The following is an 18,208-nucleotide window of genomic DNA, read 5'->3' on the forward strand; positions in this document are numbered from 1 at the left end:
GCTCTCCTTTATCCAGGGAATGTTCCTAATAACTATAGGGATCCTCTCTATTGTCTTGTGTCCTGATGTCCTGTGGACATCTCTCTCTCTCTCTTTTCATGTGGTTTAGACACAAAGCACTTTGTCTTATGACTGTCTATGACTGAAAGAAGAACTGTATTGTAATGTCACACTGTATCTCCACCCAAGAGGAAATGGAGATCACCCCTCCATATACGCTCGCAAAAGAACAAGTCAATGTAAACAATGAAATTCTCTAGAACAATGTAATTATCAGTACTAATGATCATATGTAAACCTTGTCCAAGCCAGAATGACCCATAGGATAGGAGCCTGTTCCTGTACCGTGATGCACCTTAATGGGCCTTCAGATCCTCAAAAAGTTCTATAGCTGCATCATTGAGAGCATCTGGACTGCTGCATCACCGCATCGTATGGCAACCGCTTGGCAACCGACGCAAGACGCTACAGAGAGTAGTGTGTATGGCGCAGTACATCACTGGGGCCGAGCTCCCTGCCATCCAGGACCTCCATACCAGGCGGTGTCAGAGGAAGGCCCTAAAGATTGGCGCCGACAGAGATGGCCGCCTCGCTTCGTGTTCCTAGGAAACTATGCAGTTTTTTGTTTTTTTACGTGTTATTTCTTACATTAGTACCCCAGGTCATCTTAGGTTTCATTACATACAGTCGAGAAGAACTACTGAATATAAGATCAGCGTCAACTCACCATCAGTACAACCAAGAATATGATTTTCACAAAGCGGATCCTGTGTTCTGCCTTTCAACCAGGACAACGGAATGGATCTCCACGCATCGCGCCAACAGAAACAAACATCTTTCTGGTAAGAAGAGGGGCGGGGGCGTATGCCTTATGGCTAACGAGACGTGGTGTGATCACAGAAACATACAGGAACTCAAATCCTTCTGTTCACCTGATTTAGAATTCCTCACAACCAAATGTCGACCGCATTATCTACCAAGAGAATTCTCTTCGATTATAATCACAGCCGTATATATTCCCCCCCAAGCAGACACATCGATGGCTCTGAACAAACTATATTTGACTCTTTGCAAACTAGAATCCATACATCCTGAAGCTACATTCATTGTAGCTGGGGATTTTAACAAGGCTAATCTGAAAACAAAACAAAACCTAAATTGAATCGATTGCGCAACCAGGGGTGGAAAAACCTTGGATCATTGTTATTCTAACTTCCGCGACGCATATAAGGCCCTGCCCCGCCCTCCTTTCGGAAAAGCTGACCACGACTACATTTTGCTGATCCCTGCCTACAGACAGAAACTAAAACAAGAAGCTCCCACGCTGAGGTCTGTCCAACGCTGGTCCGACCAAGCTGATTCCACACTCCGAGACTGCTTCCATCACGTGGACTGGGATATGTTTCGTATTGCGTCAGATAACAACATTGACGAATACGCTGATTGGGTGTGCGAGTTCATTAGAATGTGCGTTGAAGATGTCGTTCCCATAGCAACGATTAAAACATTCCCAAACCAGAAACCGTGGATTGATGGCAGCATTCGCGTGAAACTGAAAGCGCGAACCACTGCTTTTAATCAGGGCAAGGTGACTGGTAACATGACCGAATACAAACAGTGCAGCTATTCCCTCCGCAAGGCAATCAAACAAGCTAAGCGTCAGTATAGAGACAAAGTAGAATCTCAATTCAACGGCTCAGACACAAGAGGTATGTGGCAGGGTCTACAGTCAATCACGGACTACAAGAAGAAAACCAGCCCAGTCACGGACCAGGATGTCTTGCTCCCAGGCAGACTAAATAACTTTTTTTGCCCGCTTTGAGGACAATACAGTGCCACTGACACGGTCTGCAACGAAAACATGCGGACTCTCCTTCACTGCAGCCGAGGTGAGTAAAACATTTAAACGTGTTAACCCTAGCAAGGCTGCAGGCCCAGACGGCATCCCCAGCCGCGCCCTCAGAGCATGCGCAGACCAGCTGGCCGGTGTGTTTACGGACATATTCAATCAATCCCTATACCAGTCTGCTGTTCCCACATGCTTCAAGAGGGCCACCATTGTTCCTGTTCCCAAGAAAGCTAAGGTAACTGAGCTAAACGACTACCGCCCCGTAGCACTCACTTCCGTCATCATGAAGTGCTTTGAGAGACTAGTCAAGGACCATATCACCTCCACCCTACCTGACACCCTAGACCCACTCCAATTTGCTTACCGCCCAAATAGGTCCACAGACGATGCAATCTCAACCACACTGCACACTGCCCTAACCCATCTGGACAAGAGGAATAACTATGTGAGAATGCTGTTCATCGACTACAGCTTGGCATTCAACACCATAGTACCCTCCAAACTCGTCATCAAGCTCGAGACCCTGGGTCTCGACCCCGCCCTGTGCAACTGGGTACTGGACTTCCTGACGGGCCGCCCCCAGGTGGTGAGGGTAGGCAACAACATCTCCACCCCGCTGATCCTCAACACTGGGGCCCCACAAGGGTGCGTTCTGAGCCCTCTCCTGTACTCCCTGTTCACCCATGACTGCGTGGCCACGCACGCCTCCAACTCAATCATCAAGTTTGCGGACGACACAACAGTGGTAGGCTTGATTACCAACAACGACGAGACGGCCTACAGGGAGGAGGTGAGGGCCCTCGGAGTGTGGTGTCAGGAAAATAACCTCACACTCAACGTCAACAAAACTAAGGAGATGATTGTGGACTTCAGGAAACAGCAGAGGGAACACCCCCCTATCCACATCGATGAAACAGTAGTGGAGAGGGTAGTAAGTTTTAAGTTCCTCGGCATACACATCACAGACAAACTGAATTGGTCCACTCACACAGACAGCATCGTGAAGAAGGCGCAGCAGCGCCTCTTCAACCTCAGGAGGCTGAAGAAATTCGGCTTATCACCAAAAGCACTCACAAACTTCTACAGATGCACAATCGAGAGCATCCTGGCGGGCTGTATCACCGCCTGGTACGGCAACTGCTCCGCCCACAACCGTAAGGCTCTCCAGAGGGTAGTGAGGTCTGCACAACACATCACCGGGGGCAAACTACCTGCCCTCCAGGACACCTACACCACCCGATGTTACAGGAAGGCCATAAAGATCATCAAGGACAACAACCACCCGAGCCACTGCCTGTTCACCCCGCTATCATCCAGAAGGCGAGGTCAGTACAGGTGCATCAAAGCTGGGTCCGAGAGACTGAAAAACAGCTTCTATCTCAAGGCCATCAGACTGTTAAACAGCCACCACTAACATTGAGTGGCTGCTGCCAACACACTGACTCAACTCCAGCCACTTTAATAATGGGAATTGATGGGAAATTATGTAAAATATATCACTAGCCACTTTAAACAATGCTACCTAATATAATGTTTACATACCCTACATTATTCATCTCATATGTATATACTGTACTCTATATCATCTACTGCATCCTTATGTAATACAGTATCACTAGCCACTTTAACTATGCCACTTTGTTTACATACTCATCTCATATGTATATACTGTACTCTATACCATCTACTGTATCTTGCTTATGCTGCTCTGTACCATCACTCATCCATATATCTTTGTACATATTCTTTATCCCCTTACACTGTGTATAAGACAGTAGTTTTGGAATTGTTACTTAGATTACTTGTTGGTTATTACTGCATTGTCGGAACTAGAAGCACAAGCATTTCGCTACACTCGCATTAACATCTGCTAACCACGTGCATGTGACAAATAAAATTTGGTTTGATTTGATTTTATTTGAAGATCGTCAAAGACTCCAGCCACCCAATCACAGACTGTTCTCTCTGCTTTCCGCACTGCAAGCGGTACCGATTCACCAAGTCTAGAACCAACCCTGAACAGCTTCTACCCCCAAGCCATAAGACTACTAAATAGTCAACCAAATAGCTACACAGACTATCTGCTCTTTTCACTAACTCTTTTGACTCATCACACACTTGTGTTTATTTCTATCCTATTGCCTAGTCACTTTACCCCTACCTATATGTACCTATCTACCTCAATAAACTTGTACACCTGCACATTGACTCAGTACTGGTACCCCCTGTATATAGCCAAGTTAACGTTACTCATTGTGTATTTATTCCACGTCCCTTTTTCAGGATCCTGTCTTTCAAATATAAATCTTAAAAATCCAAATAACTTCACAGATCTTCATTGTAAAGGGTTTAAACACTGTTTCACATGCTTGTTCAATGAATCATAAACAATTAATGAACATGCACCTGTGGAACGGTCATGAAAACACTAACAGCTTACTACAGACGGTAGCCAATTAAGGTTATGAAAACAGTTAGGAAAAATTAGGACAATAAAGAGGCCTTTCTACTGACTCTGAAAAACACCAAAAGAAAGATGCCCAGGGTTCCTGTTCATCTGCGTGAACGTGCATTAGGCATGCTGCAAGGAGGCATGAGAACTGCAGAAGTGGGCAGGGAAAAAAATTGCAATGTCCATACTGTGAGACGACTAAGACAGTGCTACAGGGAGACAGGATGGACAGCTGATCATCCTCGCAGTGGCAGACCACGTGTAACAACACCTGCACAGGATCAGTACATCTGAACATCACACCTGCGGGACAGGTACAGGATGGAAACAACAACTGCCAGAGTTACACCAGGAATGCACAATCCCTCCATCAGTGCTTAGACTGTCCGCAATAGGCTGAGAGGCTGGACTGCGAGCTTGTAGGCCTGTTGTATGGCAGGTCCTCACCAGACATCACCGGCAACAACGTCGCTTATGGGCACAAACCAACTGTCGCTGGACCAGGCAGGACTGGCAAAAAGTGCTCTTCCCTGACCAAGCGCGGTTTTGTCTCACCAGAGGTGATGGTCGGGTTTGGGTTTATCGTCAAAGAAATTAGTGTTACACCGAGGCCTGTTCTCTGGAGCAGGATCGATTTGGAGGTGGAGGGTCCGTCATGGTCTGGGGCGGTGTGTCACAGCATCATCGGACTGAGCTTGTTGTCATTGCAGGCAATCTCAACGCTGTGCGTTACAGGGAAGACATCCTCCTCCCTCATGTGGTACCCTTCCTGCAGGCTCATCCTGACATGACCATCCAACATGACAATGCCACCAGCCATACTGCTTGTTCTGTGTGTGATTTCCTGCAAGACAGGAATGGCAGTGTTCTGCCATGGCCAGCGAAGAGCCCGGATCACAATCCCATTGAGCACGTCTGGGACCTGTTGGATCGGAGGGTGTAGCCTTGGGCCATTCCCCCCAGAAATGTCCGGGAACTTGCAGGTGCCTTGGTGGAAGAGTGGGGTAACATCTCACAGCAAGAACCGGCAAATCTGGTGCAGTCCATGAGGAGGAGATGCACTGCAGTACTTAATGAAGGTGGTGGCCACATCAGATACTGACTGTTACTTTTGATTTTGACCCCCCCCCCCCCCCCCTTTTGTTCAGGGACACATTATTCAATTTTTGTTAGTCACATGTCTGTGGAACTTGTTCAGTTTATGTCTCAGTTGTTGAATCTTGTTATGTTCATACAAATATTTACACATGTTAAGTTTGCTGAAAATAAATGCAGTTGAGGTGAAAGGACGTTTATTTTTTTGATGAGTTTATTTTTGACTATACTTTTCACTCTCCATTGTAAGAAAGGGCTGTAAAAATAAGCATGTCACTGTTAGTCTACACCTGTTGTTTACGAAGCATGTGACAAATACAATTTGATTGATTTTATGTACAAGTACACCCCCTGGACCACCTCAAAGTCCTGTTTGTTCCTCACCTGCTCTGAGGATCTCTCTGTGAGGATGCTCTAACCCTCTGCGGCCCCGCCTCTTTCTCCCAGGGTTACGCCTCATTGGAAAACAAACATCCTGCCCCCTGCCCCTACAACACAAACACCCCTCCCCTTCACCTCCCCATCCCCCCCTCTCCTAGCTCAGCCTGTAACCCTATCCTACCTGCAGCAGATCTCTTACATGCATTCATCAACGTCAGCCATTAAGACATGTTCTTTGGGAAAGAAAAGCAAAACATTAGATTAGATTAGAGAGAGAGAGACAGAGAGACAGAGAGAGGGAGAGAGAGAGAGAGGGGGGAGAGAGAGAAAGGCTGTTCTGTTACTGGTCTGGTGAATGGTGACTACTGAGACCCCTGAAGAGGTAAAAAAAAATGTAGGATTCCGCTCAGTGGAGAAATTGAACTGGACTTGGAATCAAATGTTTCAAATGCAGGTCAAATGAAATTTACAGTAACTGCCCCCACTTGGACTGTTCCTCTTCATTCTACAATAGGGGTGAAGGGCCTACTGTCTCCCATAGAGTGAGGAAGGTCTCCAGTGTGTGCTTTCATATTGGAGATTAGTTTGGGTGGCTGACTGGTGGTTTGGGTTGGGTTTAGTGAGACTAGACACAAGAAGAAGGAAGAGTTGTACCACAACTAAGACGCCACCAGCACCAACTTATTCTGCCTCCATTTCCGGAATCATGCCATGGATCATTCCGGAATCATCACCATGGATGAGCAGCGGGCAGGAGATCACATGCATGCCGGTTGGCTGAGCCATCTGATAATGGCCATAGAGAAGTGCCAATCAGCCTGAGGAGATAATGTGGGAGATAATGCAGAGGACATGTACAGTGAGGGAAAAAGTATTTGATCCCCTGCTGATTTTGTATGTTTGCCCACTGACAAAGAAATGATCCGTCTATAATTTTAATGTTAGGTTTATTTGAACAGTGAGAGACAGAATAACAACAAAAAAATCCAGAAAAACGCATGTCAAAAATGTTATAAATTGATTTGCATTTTAATGAGGGAAATAAGTATTTGACCCCCTCTCAATTAGAAAGATTTCTGGCCCCCAGGTGTCTTTTATACAGGTAACGAGCTGATATTAGGAGCACACTCTTAAAGGGAGTGCTCCTAATCTCAGTGTGAATCTCAGTCTGAAGTTTGCCAATAAACATCTGAATGATTCAGAGGACAACTGGGTGAAAGTGTTGTGGTCAGATGAGACCAAAATTGATCAACTCGACTCGCCGTGTTTGGAGGAGGAGGAATGCTGCCTATGACCCCAAGAACACCATCCCCACCGTCAAACATGGAGGTGGAAACATTATGCTCTGGGGGACAGGACAACTTCACCGCATCAAAGGGACGATGGACGGGGCCATGTACCGTCAAATCTTGGGTGAGAACCTCCTTCCCTCAGCCAGGGCATTGAAAATGGGTCATGGATGGGTATTCCAGCATGACAATGACCCAAAACAAACGGCCAAGGCAACAAAGGAGTGGCTCAAGAAGAAGCACATTAAGGTCCTGGAGTGGCCTAGCCAGTCTCCAGACCTTAATCCCATAGAAAATCTGTGGAGGAACCTGAAGGTTCGAGTTGCCAAACATCAGCCTCGAATCCTTAATGACTTGGAGAAGATCTGCAAAGAGGAGTGGGACAAAATCCCTCCTGAGATGTGTGCAAACCTGATGTCCAACTACGAGAAACGTCTGACCTCTGTGATTGCCAACAAGGGTTTTGCCACCAGGTACTAAGTCATGTTTTGCAGAGGAGTCAAATACTTACTGTATTTCCCTCAATAAAATGCAAATCAATTTATACATTTTTTTAACATCTCTCATTGTTCAAATAAACCTACCATTAAAATTATAGACTGATAATTTCTTTGTCAGTGGGCAAATGTACAAAATCAGCAGGGGAGCAAATACTTTTTTCCCTCGCTGTAGGTCCAGGAGGATAGGACATGTCAGGGTTCTGAATCAACAAAGAGAGGGAGAAAGTCTGTAGTCAGTGGGAGGGGTAGATCAGGGTTAATCCAATCCGAATTGTTTTTTCCTTCTTTTATATTTAACACACAAATATTGTTACCAATGGGATAATTGCAGTGGAACGCGAATTATAGAGTAGGTTTGATGTGACGTGAGTAGGTTTGATGATTCAGCTAATAGCCTTTTCCTCTGTAATTATATATTTTGGGGTATAATCAGCAGTGGTCAATAGTGGGAGAGTTGAACCTTCCAGATCTGGTGGATCACTCAGTAATTCAGTGTTGCGTGGAGAGTTTGTGTGTGTTTGTGAATGAATAGAGGAGATCCATTGAGGATCGAAGACCAAGTCTGAGTCCCAAATAGCACCTTAATCCCTATAGAGTGCACTACTTTTAACCAGATCCATATGGGCCCTGGTCAAAAGTAATGCACTGTATAGTGAATAGGGAGCCATTTAGGACAAACAGCCCAAGAAAGAGAAACAAGGCTCCTCGTTTCCTCTGTTCATGCCGGAGATGCCTGTGTTTGATCTTTGAAGTGAAGCTCTTTATGAATGGGGCAGTGTGCGTTTCTAAGCAAAGAGACCCTTCTGGAGTGACTCTGTCACTTTCATCTCATCCCTTGTACTTCCCCACCCCATGTTATAACCAACACACAGCAGACACCTTGCCTGCACTCTGAATGAGTGAGTCATAGAGCAAAGAATGAATCTGATGCGGGAAAACAGAGCAAGAATGTCTGAGAGGAACGCATCACAGCAACAATACAAGACAGACTGACCTGAGATCAAACCTATCAATAGTACAAGCTAGAACACTCAAACAGACAGCTCTCCAAAAAAACATATACAGTGCCTTCAGAAAGTGTTCAAACCCCTTGACTTTTTTATGGCCTAAACACAATATCCCCATAATGTCAAAGTGGAATTATGTTTAAATACAAACCCCCCAAAAAAGTGAATTAAAAATGAAAAGCTGTAAAAAATTCAAATAAAAAGACAATAAGTATTCAACCCCATGGTTAGCCTAAATACTGTAAGTTCAGGAGAGAAAAAGTGCTTAACAAGTGAAACAATGGACTCACTCTGTGCGCAATAATAGTGTTTAACATGATTTTTGAACGACTACCTCAACTCTGTACCGCCCACATACAATTATCTGTAAGGTCCTTTAGTTGAGCAGTGAATTTCAAACACAGATTCAACCACAAAGACCAGGGAGATTTTACAATACATCACCACGAAGGGCACCTATTGGTATATGGGTAAAAAACAAACAAAAAAACAGACATTGAATATTCCGTTGAGCATGGTTAAGTTATTAATTTATTCATTACACTTTGGATGGTGTATCAATACACCCAGTCACTACAAAGATACAGGTGTCCTTCCTAATTCATTTGTCAGAGAGGAATTTATTGAGAACCAGTTACAGAGTTTAATGGCTGTGATGGGAGAACACTGTAGTTACTCCACAATACTAGCCTGATTGACAGAGTGAAAAGAAGAAAGCCTGTATAGAATAAAAAATATTCCAAACCATGCATCCTGTTTGCAAACAAGGCACTAAAGTAATACTGTCCCGAATACAAAGTGTTAAGTTTGGGCCAAATCCAATAAAACACATTACTGAGTACCATTCTTCATATTTTCAAGCATAGTGGTGGCTGCATCATGTTATGGGTACACTTGTAATCGATAAGGACTGGAGAGTTTTTGAAGATAAAACATAAACAGAATGGAGCTAAGCACAGCCAAAATTCTAGAGGGAAATCTGGTTCAGACACTGGGAGATGAATTCACCTTTCAGCAGGACAATAACCTAAAACACAAGGGCAAATCTACACTGGAGTTGCTTACCAAGGAGACATTGAATGTTCCTGAGTGGCCGAGTTACAGCTTTGACTTAAATCTACTTGGAAATCTATGGCAAGACCTGAAAATGGTTGTCTAGCAAAGATCAACAACAACTTTGAGAGAACTTGAAGAATAAAAAAAAAAATCATGGCCAAATGTTGCACAATCCAGGTGTGGAATTTCTATATTTCATTTTCAATAAATTTGCTAAAATTTCTAAAAACATGTTTCAATTTGTCGTTATGGGATATTGTGTGTAGATGGATGAGAAAACAAAATATTGAATCCGTTTTGAATTCAGGCTGTAACACAACACAATGACGAATAAGTCAAGCGGTATGAATAGTTTCTGAAGGCACTGTACATCAACATGATGTTCAAAAACTTCTGCATTTTTGCATCGCAATACCCTTCCACAGGTACACTATTTGAGGCATTGTACAACAGTGTTGCTTATCCATAGAAATCCCCTGGCTGTTCCACTGCTGTGAACATGGTGAGAGTCCAGACAGAGCATGTGTCCCAAATAGCACCCTAATCTCTATATAGTGCAGGGCCCTGGTAAAACGTAGTGCTCTATAAAGGGAATAGGGTTCCATTACTGACACATCCAGAGTCTGACCCCAGTGAAGCGTCCCAGTCTAGGGGTACGTGGCTCACGCAGCTGTGGACTGTTTGGCGGGACGTGGTGGACAGGGGGGTGGTTCAGGGGGCCACTCACGCACCACTAAAGGAATGAAGCGGATTATGACACCCCCATCAAACCTCTGTCTTTATCCCAAAACGCTCGTTGCCCTCCTCCCCTAAACAGCTTAGGAGAGTAGCGATGTTTGGTGCCGTCCGTCCAGTTTCTCTCCACTGCCAGTTATAAACACAGGTAACAGTTATAAACACAGGTAACAGTTATAGACACAGGTAACAGTTATAAACACAGGTAACAGTTATAGACACAGGTAACAGTTATAAACACAGGTAACAGTTATAAACACAGGTAACAGTTATAAACACAGGTAACAGTTATAAACACAGGTAACAGTTATAAACACAGGTAACAGTTATAAGCACAGGTAACAGTTATAAACACAGGTAACAGTTATAAACACAGGTAACAGTTATAGATAGACACAGGTAACAGTTATAAACACAGGTAACAGTTATAGACACAGGTAACAGTTATAAACACAGGTAACAGACCTGTTCTACAGATGCATTTTGATGAATGAGGACAATGAGTAAGAGGCTGATATAATTGAAAACATACTTCTGCCCTCCCGCTCCCTTGACTTACAGTAACTTTCCTAGAGCTGTCTGGAGGGGCGGCGGGCAGCAGCCATCAGGTTCAGATGATTACATTGAACACAATGGCGATTATAAAATGGAAGTATTGGTGGAGGAAACTTAATCATCAAAGCTCATATGCATCGAAACCAGTAGACTACACTGGCTACACATTAAATGCACTAATAGCCAATCCGATAAATGAGTTTTGACGTTATAACATTTGGGTATCGATCAGTTTATGGCTACTTCCCATAACTTTAGCTGTTATTGTACAGAAGACCAGGGGTAGTCTAGCATACTTTTATAGAGAAAACTAGCTCGGAATCAGTCTGCAATATTGTGAGACTTCGTGTGTTGGCCTGCCTGTTACGAAGGACATGGTTAACAATATGAAATGTTTATAACATCATACCTTTGCTTCATCTATTGCACAGTTACAATTCCATCAAATATATTTATAACTAAACCTTCTTCTACATGTGGTTCCATGGGTATTACTGTCTGCCATTAAACATCAAAAATAAGACATATAGCCTATAAGACATTATAGTTAGCCTACCTCCAAACAGATGCTAGCCACTGCTCCATGATCCACCACCAACTATTTGACTTGAATCTTCTTTCACAGCTTGCTTTATTTTAATGGTTGGCCATATTTTAAAGTGTAGGTGGCTAATGAGCAGCGAGACATTTTATCACTACTGTAACGACGTTCGTCTGTAGGAGGAGAAGCGGACCAAAAAGCAGCGTGGTGGTTACTCATGTTCTTTAATGGAAAACTAAACGATACATGAAATAACTCAAATCTACAAAACAACAAACGGAAAGTGAAAACCTATACAGCCTATCCTGTGACAACAAACACAGAGACAGGAACAATCACCCACAAACACACAGTGAAACCAGCCTACCTAAGTATGATTCTCAATCAGAGAAAACCAATGACACCTGCCTCTGATTGAGAACCATACTAGGCCGAAAACATAGAAATGCCCCAAAACATAGAAAAACAAACATAGACTGCCCACCCAACTCACGCCCTGACCATACAAACTACATACAAAACAAAGGAAATAGAGGTCAGAACGTGACAGCTACATTTCCTTCATAATGCAAAGTTTGACAATTATTTGCTAGGAGATAGCTAAGCTAGCCACCTAGTTTGAAGACATAGAAACAGCGTGTGGTAAACAACTAGCTAGCTATAAAGTTGACACATCAGTCCAATCAAAGCATAAGACGTTGATTTATCTGTGGCCAATGACAATGAGCCTTCTTGGGCAGTCTCTTCTACTGTAAATCAATGGAGCACAGAATAGGGGCTTTTGCTGGCTAGCAGATGCTGGGGTGACATAGTGTCCCCATGAGTGACAGCACCCTGAGCCAATCACGTGCAGCCAGAGAAGATCAACAACGCATGCGCTCTGTGCTTTCTCTGTCTGCCCCTCCACCACAGAAAGCAGAGTGAAGCTAAAACAACTGCATTTTGGAGCTGCCTTACTCAATAAAAATTTACCAAAACAACAATACAATGGGAAAGCGACCACATATGCTTATTTTTTATCAAGCAATTGTTTAAATAAAATAACATTTTTGCTAACTGATGTGCTACATTGTTGTGACATGAAATAACAGAATTGCATGCAAATCTCCTGGATATTGGAAGGCTTGGTCCCACCTGCCCCACGTGACGCATCACCACTGATTTAGCAGAGGTTATTTTAATGCTCAGGTTCCTGCCTATCTCTGGTCTGAACTGAAGCACAGTTCAGTCAATCAAATTCAAAATCAAAGGCCTTTTTTTCATCAGCAGTTATCACATAGGGCTTTACACTTACCCTGCCCCTAAACCCCAAAGAGTCAATCAATGGTTGACTCAAAGTTTAGAGGAATCCCTCATGGCGAAACCCAGAGAGCACGTAGCAGGATCGTGGAACTGGAAGCCATCTGTCTGTTTGTTTCTGTTTTGTGTTGAAAGGGAATCTCTCATCTCTATCTCCCCCATGGTGAGGTGTCTCGTCTTCACACAAAGGGAAGCAGTTGAGGTTTATCTCTTGAAGATTTACACAGAGACAGACCCAGCGACTGTTCTCTCATCCCCTAGGTTAAGTGGTTGGACAGATAAGGTACTCAGAGATTGCTGTCTCTCTGTGGAATGTGTACATGGGGAGCGTACAGTACAATAGTCAAGTAGATGTCTTCTTAACACAACCACAGGGGTCCATCTCCCTCTGCAGATATATTCAAACTGGTTTTAAACTCAACTGAGGCAGGAATCACTGTCAATTACAATTGACAGTTATAAAATACATAAACTAATACACAGAGAACATGTATAATAATATACAACATTCTTCTCTAGACTGACATGTATTTCTCTGTGTTGTTTGGTCTGAGATGTTAGTATAGACTGAGTGTGATGAGCAGTAAAGCAGAGAGAGGAGGCTATCCAGAACAGAACTGTAGGATTAAAACAAAGTAACGCATCTGATGTCTTTAGAGAAGCACTCAGGTTGTCAAGTCAAAGAGCTCCAGGAGAGGGAGATAAAACCAAACCACATCCAAAAGTTGTTTGTTTTCATAGTTTTGACGGCTGTTTGCATACCTGCATGACTCCTCACTCAACCCACAGGCTTTAAGTACACAATCGATGTCACTGTTCCGTCGCTCGCTCCGTTCTTATCGGCCGCAGAGCTAAACCACAGAGCAACAGCCCAGCCTCAGACCTGAGTTCAAATACTATTTGAAATCATTTCTAAATTCTGTGTTTAATCTGTGCTTGATTGAGCTTGCCTGTTGCAAGTAACCAATAGAAAAGTCTCAAAAGGGCAAACCCCTCCCACCTAGCACTCCAGGCAGGCTAGAGTAAACACTCAAGCGTATTTGAAAGATTGCGAATACTATTTGAAGCCAGGTCTGCCTGACCTCACCTCCCTCTCCAGTGAGGAGAAATGTACACTATGTTCAATCACCATGGAGAACATAACCTGCCTGTTAGCTGCAGCGTGCAGCCCCTGTCCCGTCTGAAGGGAAAAGAAGAGAAGAGGCTTTTCACTGTCGAGATCTGTCTGGAGTCTCAGTCAGTCGTCATCAACTTATAACAGAGCCATTGTCACCGTCAACAGTGATGTCAACATGGATGTCTATGACTTTATGGTCAAAAATTGTTGTCATGATGATAATCAGCCTAATCATCATCATCACATAATAAATAGAATCACTAGAATGATATCATCTCTACGCTCATCGTCATCAACAACAAGTCTCTCTCCCTCTTTCTCTCTCTTTATCACACCTCTCTTTAAATGTCTCACTTTCTTTTACTCTCATTCATTCTTCCTCTTTTTGCTGCATTTACAACACCACTCATTTGTCACTCAGACACTGTAGTTGTCCTTGTGGCACTGCAACGTGTGTATGTGTGTGTGTGTGTGTGCGTGCGTGTGTGGGTGTATGTCTGTGTACGCACGCGCATGAGTGTGTTGAATAAATGCTCTGCGGGATTGTGGTGTGTGTTTATTTGCTTTCAGAGAAAGCTCTTAAAGTGTGTGAGTAAAATCCCTGCAACAGCCGTGAGGCAGACAGACACAGACAGACACACGGGGGGGAGGGTCCCTGGCCTATGCTGCTGGTGAGTAAACAGAGTCTGCTGGGCTTGGCTGCTCGCGACACTCCTCACATGCTGAGGTGTTTATGGGTCCCTGTGTGGAGAGCTTCCCATTGCACCCCAGGGGTATTCCACTACACACACACACACATACACACACGAGCGCACCCACACGCAAACACACACACACACGAGCGTGCCCGAACGCACACACGTCCTCCACTCCCTTATACATAATGTTTATCGGGTTGGGTTTCAAAGACAGCATATGTGTGTGTGTGCGTGTGTGCGTGCGTGTGTGCGTGCGTGTGTGTGTGTGTGTGCAGATGTAGTTTGTGGTGTTTTGTTAGGGGAGCACCCGTTCCCAGTGAAATAGATTGTGTATTTGTTTACTCTGTTGCTGATATAAACAGTGAGCGGTCGTGTCATTACAAAAACGGCCTCAGACTTATTTATGTTCCCTGGTTTTTCCAAAGCAGAGATGTGTCAGTCAGCTAGGGTGAAGCTGCTTATGAGGGCTTTCTAAAGGGGCAGATGGGTTTCCTTGGGAAAGGTGGATGGATGGGCTAATATTCCTTCTTGAAGTAGTTTGGTTCTGCAGTAAAAAGAGTGGAGAGAGAGATGTAAAGAGAGAGAAAGAGCGGGCAAGAGAGAGTGAGAGAGAGAGAGTGAGGGCGAGAGAGAGAGAGAGAGAGAGAGAGGAGAGAGAGAGGGGGGAGAGAGAGAGAGAAAGAGAGAGAGTGAGGGTGAGAGAGAAAGAGAGAGAGCAAGCGAGAGAGAGAGAGAGAAAGAGAAAGCGAGTGAGAGAGAGAGAGAGAGGGGGGGAGAGTGAGAGTGAGAGAGAGAGAGACACAGAGAGAGAGTGAGGGCGAGAGAGCGAGAGGGGGGGAGTGAGGGCGAGAGAGAGAGAGAGAGAGAGAGAGATAGAGAGAGAGAAAGAGAGGGGGGGTGAGTAGATAAATAAAGAAGGAACTGACAGAGAAGGGGATTAAGAGAGAGCGAGGGGAGACCGCTGGTCAGTTTGAGGAGGAGAGGGAGACAGTGAGGGGTTCAGTGAGTCTGTGTTTTTCCGTTCTCATGCAACACTTCACTATACAACTGTAAATCTACCCTATAACTACCTACATTAAAATGTCCCAGTTTAAATAGTTGGAAGATGACTACATTATTGATGTTAGAATGTGAAAATAAGTCTTCATGGCCGGCCCAGCTTTTATCTGGGGTGTTAGTGAGATCTGTGAAGGCTTTCTGGGGATCTAACACAAAATGAAGAACATTTCCTTCTCATCACCTGGCTGGGATTTTTTTAAGCAATGAACATTTGATTCAGTGCTTTTAATTGTCCAACCTATTAGTAATTTATGACTTCATTGATAGTATATTGGTATAAAGACACAGTATTTCCCTTGTATCTATTTTTACCTACTTAAGTTGATCTTACTTTAAGAATATTGTGGGTGTTTTGTTGCTGTGGTTTTATTCTATAGCCTGTGGGGTGGAAGGCAGGCAGCTCAGTCATGGGTCCTCTCTTCTCCATTACAGAGAGCTTGGTGAGAATGTCACACAGAATGAAGTTTATTCAACTGCTACAAGTTGTCTAGTGTACATCCAGTTGTTTGACAGTATAAAGTGAATCCAATGATGATACATTGGCTGGATCGCACTTATAAACAAAACAGTTAGTGTGTTTTAAAATACCAATCTGTAAACCCTTTCTGTGTGTAGGAGTAACGATGTAAAAACTCAAACAAGATGAATAACCTGCGATGCAGAGACCATAAACTCCCTCAGTTAGACATCAGACTTGAGTCAGTAGAGTGAAACAGCTATTCTGTCCTGACTTGTAAAATGATTATACTGTAATAACTTTGACTTAACTCTAATAACAAACACATGAGTCAACCAATACGCTTTCCGCAAGAATCCTTTGGAAAGCCTAGAAGCCTACTTCAGCAATTTGTTTTCGTAAAGTGATAAATAGTTACACAGCAAAGTATCACTCTGTCAGGATTGGAAGGCTTGTACAGGCTGGGCTTAGCACTTATTGTTCCAGTGTTAGGCTGATAGGTGGAGAGGGGAAAACGACCTATCATTTGTTGACAGAACACTACAGTAGTTAAACTACAGTGACCAGAGACCCTGGGAGGGAGGGAGCTGTTGTTGGCTATGGAGAAACTACTACTGCAAGGTTGCAAAACTGAACTGTGAAGCATCTCATGTGTGAAGTGCAAACTGGTATAATGTGCTCAATTGTCAAGATAGATCTACTTTTGGGGTTTGTTTGTTTCCCCACTGGTTTGATGTCAGTAGTTACCCCCTGGGTTATGTTAGGCCTATGTTATGTTATGCAATGTTATCTTATGATATGTTATCACAAACAGTGTTATGCCTGTCTGTAATGTTATAGTGGCGTGTGAGCGTTTCCAGCCGCCACAGCGTGTGTGGGGAGAGTGATCTGTGTTTTGGGGGTCGCAGTGTTTCCGATCATAGCACAGTTCAGAGGGCTCGCCCAAGCCACAGAGGAAATGCCCTGTAGACAGAATCCCTAAACACACACACCACAAACACACACACACACCACTCACACAAACACACGCACAAACACACACACACGTGCAATCATGGAGAATGTTTACCATGATGGTAGAGTGTTGCCACATTTGTGTTTTCTGCCATTTTGCTGCTGAGTCCTTTGGTTCCTCTTTCTCTGTCTGTTTGCCACTTGTTGGTGATTAGAAAATCCAGTAAAGTTCCAGGAACAAGAGAAATACTACTCATCTATTATGGAGGTGGCTGATTTCTGGCTTGTTAGTAAAAGGTATCTTTCTCCCGCTCTCTCTCCCTCCCCTCTCCCCTCTCTCTCCCTCTCCCTCTCCCCTCTCTCTCCCTCTCCCTCACTCTCTCTCCCTCACTCTCTCTCCCTCTCCCTCACTCTCTCTCCCTCTCCCTCTCCCTCACTCTCTCTCCCTCTCCCTTACTCTCTCTCCCTCTCCCTCACTCTCTCTCCCTCTCCCTCACTCTCTCTCCCTCTCCCTCACTCTCTCTCCCTCTCCCTCACTCCCTCTCCCTCACTCTCTCTCCCTCTCCCTCACTCTCTCTCCTTCAAAGGTGTTTTAACCATCTGAAGTGCTTCCTCCCTGGTGGCCTTTCTGTTCAGTCCAAAACCCCAATTCAATTTTTTCCACTGTCAAATAACATTGCATTGTATTCCGTTTAGAGTGGGTGAGGGTGTATGTATGCCTACTACATTTTGTGTTTGGAAGTCCCGGAAGTGTACAAGAGATTTGTGGTTAAGTGTAAAATTGCAGCTGTGCTAAGAGTATCAGTAGGATTGTACAGTCGTGGCCAAAAGTTTTGAAAATGACACAAATATTAATTTCCACAAAGTTTGCTGCTTCAGTGTCTTCAGATATTTTTTGTCAGATGTTACTACAGCTTACTAAAGTATAATTACAAGCATTTCATAAGTGTCAAAGGCCTTTATTGATGCAATGAGTCAATATTTGCAGTCTTGACCCTTCTTTTCATGACCTCTGCAGTCTGCCTTGGCATGCTGTCAATTAACTTCTGGGCCACATCCTGACTGATGGCAGCCCATTCTTGCATAATCAATGCTTGGAGTTTGTCAGAATTTGTGGGTTTTTGTTTGTCCACCCGCCTCTTGAGGATTGACCACAAGGTCAAG

The sequence above is a fragment of the Oncorhynchus mykiss genome, chromosome 2 (assembly GCF_013265735.2).
Source record: "Oncorhynchus mykiss isolate Arlee chromosome 2, USDA_OmykA_1.1, whole genome shotgun sequence".
NCBI lineage: Eukaryota > Metazoa > Chordata > Actinopteri > Salmoniformes > Salmonidae > Oncorhynchus > Oncorhynchus mykiss.